At 46.4% G+C, this 8384-nt stretch overlaps 1 protein-coding gene across 2 annotated transcripts in view; it reads right to left on the bottom strand.

The window, feature by feature from the left end:
* Positions 1-7555, bottom strand: part of LOC146816708 (WD repeat and coiled-coil-containing protein-like) — a 75450-nt gene extending 67895 nt beyond the window's left edge. The window contains exon 1 of one of the 2 annotated variants that reach the window (XM_085610599.1): positions 7355-7555. The gene's annotated coding sequence lies outside the window, so the exon portion shown is untranslated. Of the gene's footprint in view, positions 1-5505; positions 5583-7354 lie in introns of those variants that run through there. The other variant, XM_085610600.1, reaches the window with a different exon arrangement.
* Positions 7556-8384: the final 829 nt, after the last annotated feature.

The raw sequence follows: 8384 nt of genomic DNA, 5'->3' as shown, positions 1-8384 counted from the left end.
GAGGAGAGGAAGTTTGAGGATTAGAAAGATAAATGGATTTGGATGAAGGATAATTTCAGAAGAATAAAATTAGAGTAAATGGGAAGTAGCAGGATTTTTTGCTAAATAGGCAGATGCCTATTTGCAAGAGAAGTGGCATATTTTCCAATGTCGACTGTGTTTCCGTAGCCTTCTATGTATGTCCTATATAGTGCACACCTAGCTACAAAGCAGTGGATCTCTATATGTGAAATGGAGTTTTGCTGCTGGTAGCACTTTAGAGTGAAGGGAAAGGAAGGGAAAGGTTGCTAAGCAAAGCTATTTGGTGGGTTGAGTGGTGAGAAGAGTGAAAGAGATGCATCAGAGATATCTGTGGCCGAGGACAAAACTATGATATTTACAGATTTCAAAGTAATTTCATACAGAGGACATAGGCAAGTCCTTCCAACTGCTGGGTGGAAAACAGTACTGATCAACAGAATACTCAATTCAGGAGTATCTGAACACGCTGGCATCACTGTACACCTGTCTGAAATACAATACACTGCCGAACCAGCAGAACTGTCAAGCTCTGAAGTAATACACAGTGCAAAACCACTCTGATAAAATCAACATAAACACTTCACCTCATCACGCTCACTACATTGCATCATAATTACCTACTTGAGCTGTTATGCTTAACTTGAGAAAGCTTTACTCCTGCTGAAGAATGGACAACCGACCAGCAAATGCAGACTCTTTTGTCAATACCCGCCCACACACTTAAGATTTAACAGAGATCAACACTAAATCATCTTCCCTAAGCTTCACAAACCACTTCTAAGCCAAAGATTGAACTAGTACAAACACTAACAGACAGACACAATGAACTGTTTCACCACGGCGTCAAAGAATCCAAGTGCTCCTGCCGACGACTGGAAAAGATGTGGAGAAACAGCAAAACTTCAGAAGCACGCTCCACCTACAAAACAGCCACCACGGCACACCACCAAATCATCAAATCCACAAAGGAGAATTTTCTCCAAGACAGAATCCACTCCAATGCAAACAACTCCAAGGAACTCTTCGCCTTCATACAGGACATTGTCAAACCCAACTGGGAAACAACTGATGTCCCTCCCTCCCAAGACCTCTGCAACAGCTTCCACAACCAAGACCTCTGCACCGCTCCTACTCTCACCCCCAGCAACGCCACCAAACAGACCCTACTTACCTGGATCCCACTCACGACGGAAGACACCCTAAAGACCATTAAGAGCATACACTCCAGAGCATCCTTCAGACACTTGCCTGCCGCACATCTTCTACAGGGCCGCCACAGCCATCGCACCCGAGCTATGGCAAACCATTAACCGCTCCCTCGAGACCACCACATTCCCCGACAACTGAAAGCGTGCCAAAGTCAACCGCCTGCTAAAGAAACCCTCCACAGACCCGACGGACCTCAAGAACTTCAGGCCCATCTCATTGCTTCCTTTTGCAGCCAAGGCCATTGAAAAGGCAATCAACACCCAGCTTGCATACTTCATTGAGGCCAACAACATCATAGACACCTCTCAATCCAGATTCCACAGCAAACAGCACCGAGACTGCCCCCCTCGCCGCCACTGACGACATCCGCTCGCTCCTCGACCAAGGAGAAACAGCAGCCCTCATCCTCCTGGACCTATCAGCAACCTTCAACACCGTCTCCCACCGCACACTAGCCACCAGCCTCCTTGACGCAGACATACGAGGAAAAGCTCTAGACTGTTTATGCTCATTCCGCATGGGTAGAACACAGAGAATAAGACTCCTGCCCTTCCTTTTGGAACCAACAGAGATCAGATGCGGAGTACTCCAAGGATCCTCCCTCAGCCCTTCCCTGTTCAACGTCTACATGGCCCCCCACGCAACCATAGTCAGAAACCACGGGCTCAACATTGTCTCCTACACCGATGACACCCAGCTCATTCTCTCCCTCACCAAGGAACCCAACATCACCAGGTACAACTTCCAAGAAAGGATGAAAGCCCTTGCTACCTGGATGAAGAACTGCTGCCTGAAACTCAATTCTGAGAAAACAGAAGTCCTCATCCTCTGCTCCACTCCTCTGCATGGGACAACACCTTGTGGGCCCCCCCTCCGAAACCCACCAACCCCGACAGACCACACACGCAACCTATGCATCATCCTGGACTCATCGCTCACCATGAATCGCTAGATCAACGCCATCTCCTCCACTTGCTTCAACACCCTCCGCATACTACGTGAAACACTCAAGTGGATCCCCTCAGACTCCGGGAAAACATTCACTTACGCCCTCATCACCAGCAGACTGGACTACGGCAACACCCTCTACGCCGGAATCAACAAAAAACTCCTCCATGAACTTCAGACCGTCCAGAACGCAGCAGCCAGACTAACCCTCGACATCCCATGACATAACCACATCACCCGACAACACCGTGACCTCCATTCGCTCCCTGTTGAAAAAATCATTAATTTCTAATTGCTCATGCCTGCCTACAAGGCCCTCCACAACATTGTACCTCAATATCTCAAAAACTGTCTCGCCTTCCATGCCCCCAAGAGAACTTTCTGCTCATCCGACCTCTCAGCCACCGTCCCTCGCTTCTACAGGACTAGAGCAGGTGGAAGGTCCTTCTCCTACCTCGCAGCCAAGACCTGGAACAATCTCCCCCTCCACCTTTGGCGAAGCCTGACACTGCACCAATTCAGGAAAGACCTCAAGACCTGGCTCTTCGAATGACCCAATGGAGCTGCTCACACCCTCCCTTCAGCGCCTTGAGAGCCTAACGGGTGAGAAGTGTGCTCTACAAAACCCTGATTGATGCCATTCCTTGTTTTGCACCAATGAATGCCAGTTTGGGAAAGCAGTACTGTGCAATGGAAATGGTGGTCAGTGCTACACAAATGCAAATAACAGCCATCCCACTGACATTTTTTAGTTGGAATGATCACAACATATTTCATTATCTCAGTTCTAAAGATTTCTAGAAGCTATGTAGAGACATCATAGTCTGTAGAAGGGGAATTTTGGGGTTAGGTGAAGTTAGACTAGCTTGTGAACTAGCAGTGTCTTGGCTTTGTAAATGTGACCTGTGTACATGTTCATGTGATAACTGTGCACAAATGGGAAGAGAAGTGTAAATGATAAAATAGGTAATGTGTATACAACATACTTTTTCAATAGCAAAAGCACAGCACAGAATGAACTAGAAACAATTATTTTGTTAAAATCTGTAGATCATGCAGCAGATGATGTATTAGGGAGCATATGCAGATGATTCATAATTATGTGAAAAAGAACCACAATATTACGTAATTCCAGTGGCCTTGTCTGTATAGAATGGTATGCTCACATACATTCACTGTGACAGCCCTGCCAAGTACCAAGTATCAGGCGTTAGCATAATACATTTTAATGCAGTGGTATGCATCACCACATTAAAATGTATTATCACACATTTTTAGCACCTTGACCAGCTGCGCGTTGAGCCAGGGTGAACTAAATGCAGGTAGTATAAAGTTATCACGACCACAGTGCCTCAGTCGCATTGCACTGCAGCACAGTTTGAGACTCACTGTGAAACAGCGTCAATGTTGGGGCAGGCAGGGAGGGCTGCACAGTGTCAGGCAGAGGCCAGAGCCTGCTTTGCGGTAGACCGGCGGCTCTGTCAGGACTGTCAGAGCTTGATGCTTTGTTTATTATTTCAGCATTGTGAGGTCGTCAGGCCGGACTCTCGGCGCCACGTGTATCCGGGAAACCGCCTTTAGATCGCATGCTCTACATCGCATGCTATTACAACACGGTTGTTATAACGATCGCGTTGTTACAACGCAAACTATTATATCGCAAGTTGTTACAATGACTTGCTGTAGGGGGCAGAAGGTGTTGGATTTGCAATCCAACACCTTCCCTGCTGTTGCACAAACTGGAGTAGAAATAGTAAATTATACTATTCCTAAGTCCAGCACGCCCCCTACAGCAAGTCGTTGAAATGACTTGCGATGTAATGGTTTGCGGAGTAACAACGCGGTCGTTCTAATGACCTCGTTGTAATGGCTTGCGATGTAAAGCTTGCATACTAAAGGTATATATTCCATGCATCCGGCGTGAAACGGACAACACCAAGAGGAGGGCCCAGCTTCATTTGGATCCCATGTTTTCATGTGGTATTGGGAGATAGCAGTAGCATTATTATTCTCTGTGCCTGTAACCCCACCCAGACAAGATGGCGCAGCAGCACAGCAGAGTGTGTATACTCCTCTATAGGAGGCGCTACGGGTACGGCGCAGGATGTCTTTGTGGCACCACTTGCAGGAAAAGCACAAAAGCATGAAACTATCTTTGCTCCTGGGTCCCTAGCACGCCTAGTTACCACACTTTCCTGTCAGCTGGGACTGCAGACCAGGATTCATAAAATGACTACCTTCTTAACTAAAAACTTTTGGACTCAGCCCACTGCCCTCTACGACAGGTGTGTGTGTGCATGGGAGTTGGAGGCTTGTGCACACACAACACAGGTGTGGGGCAGTAGCTTAAAAGTTCCAGCTCTGGCCTACCGCACCACCATTCACAGTCTCAGGAGCTCAAAGGCTGCTGACCAGTCCTAGACGGAGGACGATAAATGAGCTACTGCCATATGCCCACGTAAGAGACACCCAGTGTGATACAGGCTGGCTAAAGTGGTCGGATTTTTGGCAAATCAAATTAAACATTATTTTTCTTGTAGCGCCGCCCACCACAGGCAGAGTGTGGGGCTGGCATCCTGTGGTCCACACTGCGCCTCATTGGCTGTGCACTCTCTGTATACTAGCCATCCTTGGCGGGTGTGACTAATAACAGGCAGGATATTTTTTAATTTTGCAAACTCCTTCCAAACAACAACGTGCAGAGGGTTCCCTAAGCATTGAAACTGCTGCCAACCAGAGCTTGACACTCCTTAGGAGAAGAGAGCTGCCTGTGACTCTCCATACCAAAGACCCAAGAAATGTGGCAGTTCAAGAGGTGTAAACATAGCTATTGGCCGAGGTGCTCGGCTTTGAGACCCCCAGGCACTTGTGAAATGGCAGCAGGCCGGTTAGTCACGCGCTGTGTTCATTTTATATCAGCAGCATGTGCTTAACTGTATTAGGTTAAAAGTGCAATGGCATGGGGGTGTAAGACATGTTCAATTATGATTTCTTTACCTTTATATTTTTGGGCACATTTTAATACTGTACCCATTGCAAATTGGATGCTATCAAAAACAGCTTGAAGGGGAATGCCTGCTTGTTTTGAATTCCCTCCTTCTGAGGCTAAGATTCTATATCAAAAATTTCATTTGGTCTGTGCAAAGGAGCACAGGAAAATTTTTGAAAACTTGTCAGTGCAGTCATGTATAATTTCTGCCTGTGTTTCACCACAGTTTTATCCTATAGACAGGCTTCACCTTGCACACTCTGCAGCCCTTTCCAAACGTTTAGCACTATTGCTATTACCATTGCTTTAAATGGAAAACAATAGGTACAGGTACTCACCAAAAATAAGCAGCGGTCTGGGCGTAGATTTTGGGGCGGGGCAAGAGGCGGGGTTGTTTTTTACCTTTCTAAGCTATCTATGAAAGAAATATGCATACAGTGTAAGAATGTCTAACCATTTATATAGTACCTAACAATAAGTCCGTAGTCATTTTTCAGCAACTTTATTATAATAAAATATTGAGGGGAAAAAACTGCAAGTTTCCTAACGTTTGCCTTGTAGTTTGATGCGTATCTTTGATGCAGGATCATGAAACACTAAACTACATGACAAAGATATTAACTTGTGACCTGCAGGTAGCACAATGATCTCTGCAGCAAAAACAGTAACCAACAAAGCGCTCTATATAAAAAACAAATCTGTGATCTGCATGTCTCATGCTGTGCGTTACAGCAGGCACATTGATCATCTATGCAATTTTATGTTCAGTCAAACCTTTGATAAGAAGAAAGTACACAGATACTTCCAGCAAGTGCATCACCCACACGAGTTATTAAAGTGCCATTTACCTGGGAATTTACTTGATACCAAAGATCTATGTAGCCGGTAATATTTCGAAATGTAGAACGTTGTGATGAGTTAGGCAAGGCAGAATACATTTATCACATTTGTCTTGTTGTCAAATCAAATTCTTTGGGGCAGAGTTTTGAAAATTATCACGTTCAGACTTAGCTCATTGTAACTGCGCCCACTTTCTGCTGCCAACCCTTGACCTTTGACTGATTAATAAAGCTAGAGTTGGCCTCATGAGTTGCCATTTTTAAAGTCAATTTGCCTAGAGGTGTGTGAGCCACTTACAAGTCAAGCCAGGCTTGAGCCAGATGTTGGGCTCTGGATCAACTTACGGTTCCCTTGGAACTTCGAGCCCAAAATGAGCCGAAATGTCATGTGGCTTCTGCCTAGTGCACTCGCTGTACCCTTATGCACAAAGTTAAAACTAAAACATTAACATCTGACGTAGAGATACATTGATACTCATGTAGTGGCTGGGTATACACAAAGTGAAACAAGAAAACCTGGGGTACATCCCGGCTTCTCCACTTAACCAAGCTCTGTGATCTTAGGCAAATATTTAGTTTTACAAATCTGCATTTTTCTTCATTTGACATTTCTGACTGCTGCAATGTGATGTTGGTACCCTGAACGATGTCTCATTGGTATTAGTGCCTTAACCTCCCATTTCAAGGGTTTAAACAGTTCCCAGATATTTTAGTGCTTCTCACTGAAAAAAGATTGTAATTTCTAATATATATCTATTTCCGTGCACTTCAATGCTTGATACTGCTCGTGAGAAAGAGTCACTTATAGTCTTCGATGTCACTCATAAAAACACTGAAGTTCTGAAAGTGTCACGCATTGCAATTTAAAACCTTTGCAGCTATGCTGTGGTGTTTGGACAAGTGCACTGCCCACCCCCACAATGAGTGGCTTAGTGAACTAACACCAGATGAGATCCAAAACAAACTAAAATAAAACTACACACTACGATAAATCCACAATTAACAGCCTTGTCCTGATCGTACTCCCTGTCTCAGTGCACTCAAAGTGTGTTACTCAGAGATCATAAGACCGCACTTCTGAAATCTGGGAAAAGTGCAGCTGCCACTGTTCAGCAGGATATCAGCGAACTTGGAAGAAACGGAACAAGTCCAACCATTACATTTCTGAAACATCGAATCATTTGCACTCCCTTTTCTACTATTGAGGGAGATACAAATATGGCAAAAGGGCATGTCTTTAAGCCTCCCCTCCGCTTCCGGGATGCATAGAAATACAGGGGACTTCCATGGTTAGAACCCAGGCGGCGCCTGTCCCTGGGGTGCCGCTCGTGCCAGTGCCCAAACGTACCCGTGTTTCTTTGATCGCGCGTCGGGTTTGTCACAGACGGCCGCGCGGACCGTCTCAGTGCAGACGGCCGGCTCTGGTGGTGCTGGTCCACGTCTTCCGGTCCAGCTTGAAGTCACTTCAGGTTCAGCATTCAGGCAGGTCACTTCCCAGGTGATGGGACGCTCTTTACTGGCGCATTTCCCCGCAGTTTCAAGCGGGAGGCAGCCAAAATAAAGCTTTTGGCTTAAACATGAAGATTATCGTTTCTAGCACTTTATGTGGATGGATATTGCGTTTGTAAATGTGGCACTGACATCATTGCCAATATTTTCAAACCATTAGAGAGGGAGGTTTTGGGGAAAAAGAGGGACTTTATTCTCGCAGCTGAAGGCAATTTTAGGCGGGCGACTGATTACATAAATCCATTTTGCTTTAAAAAAAAATTGTAAGTCTCTCGCCTGAATCGAAGCTGTTAGCATGCATGCTGATCATAGTGCCTGCCAATATCGGCTACACTCCCCATCCCTCCCACAACAATATCCTGGAGAAATAATAGGACAAGACACATTCTTTGTGGAGAAAATTGCTGCAGGTTTATTTGCATAACAAATATGCCAACATGGTGGGTTATCTTACGGGCGATCCCAGGGCAGCCAGCCCATCACCGCCTGCCCACCTGATGAGCCAAATGACACAGTGGCCCTAGCCAACCAGTGTTTGCCAGATTTGGGGGAGGGGATAGCCTCTCCCTCTGGTGGACCGCCAGTCCAACCCCTTACTCACGCCCCCCAGAAAGGGGGCAGAGCGTTGCAGGCAACCCCTGGTTGCTCAGGTCCAAAACCGCCCGTAGGACTAACGGGGCGCCGTCGCTACTCCAGGGTTCAACACGAGGACCTCCCTAGGGATATTTGGCCTTTGGACTCTGGTGCTCGTGCAGAGGGTACCCCTCTGTACATTACAGCCTCTGGATCGCCCTGTAACTCCGCCACAGCACTGGGTGTGGCCACCGTCACCCCAGGCCCCCCCACCATGATTCCAAGGCCTGCCCCAG

Source organism: Triturus cristatus, chromosome 6 (genome assembly GCF_964204655.1).
Source record: "Triturus cristatus chromosome 6, aTriCri1.1, whole genome shotgun sequence".
Taxonomy (NCBI): domain Eukaryota; kingdom Metazoa; phylum Chordata; class Amphibia; order Caudata; family Salamandridae; genus Triturus; species Triturus cristatus.
The sequence above is the reverse complement of the archived record's forward strand: the minus strand, read 5'-3'. Positions and strand labels throughout refer to the sequence as shown.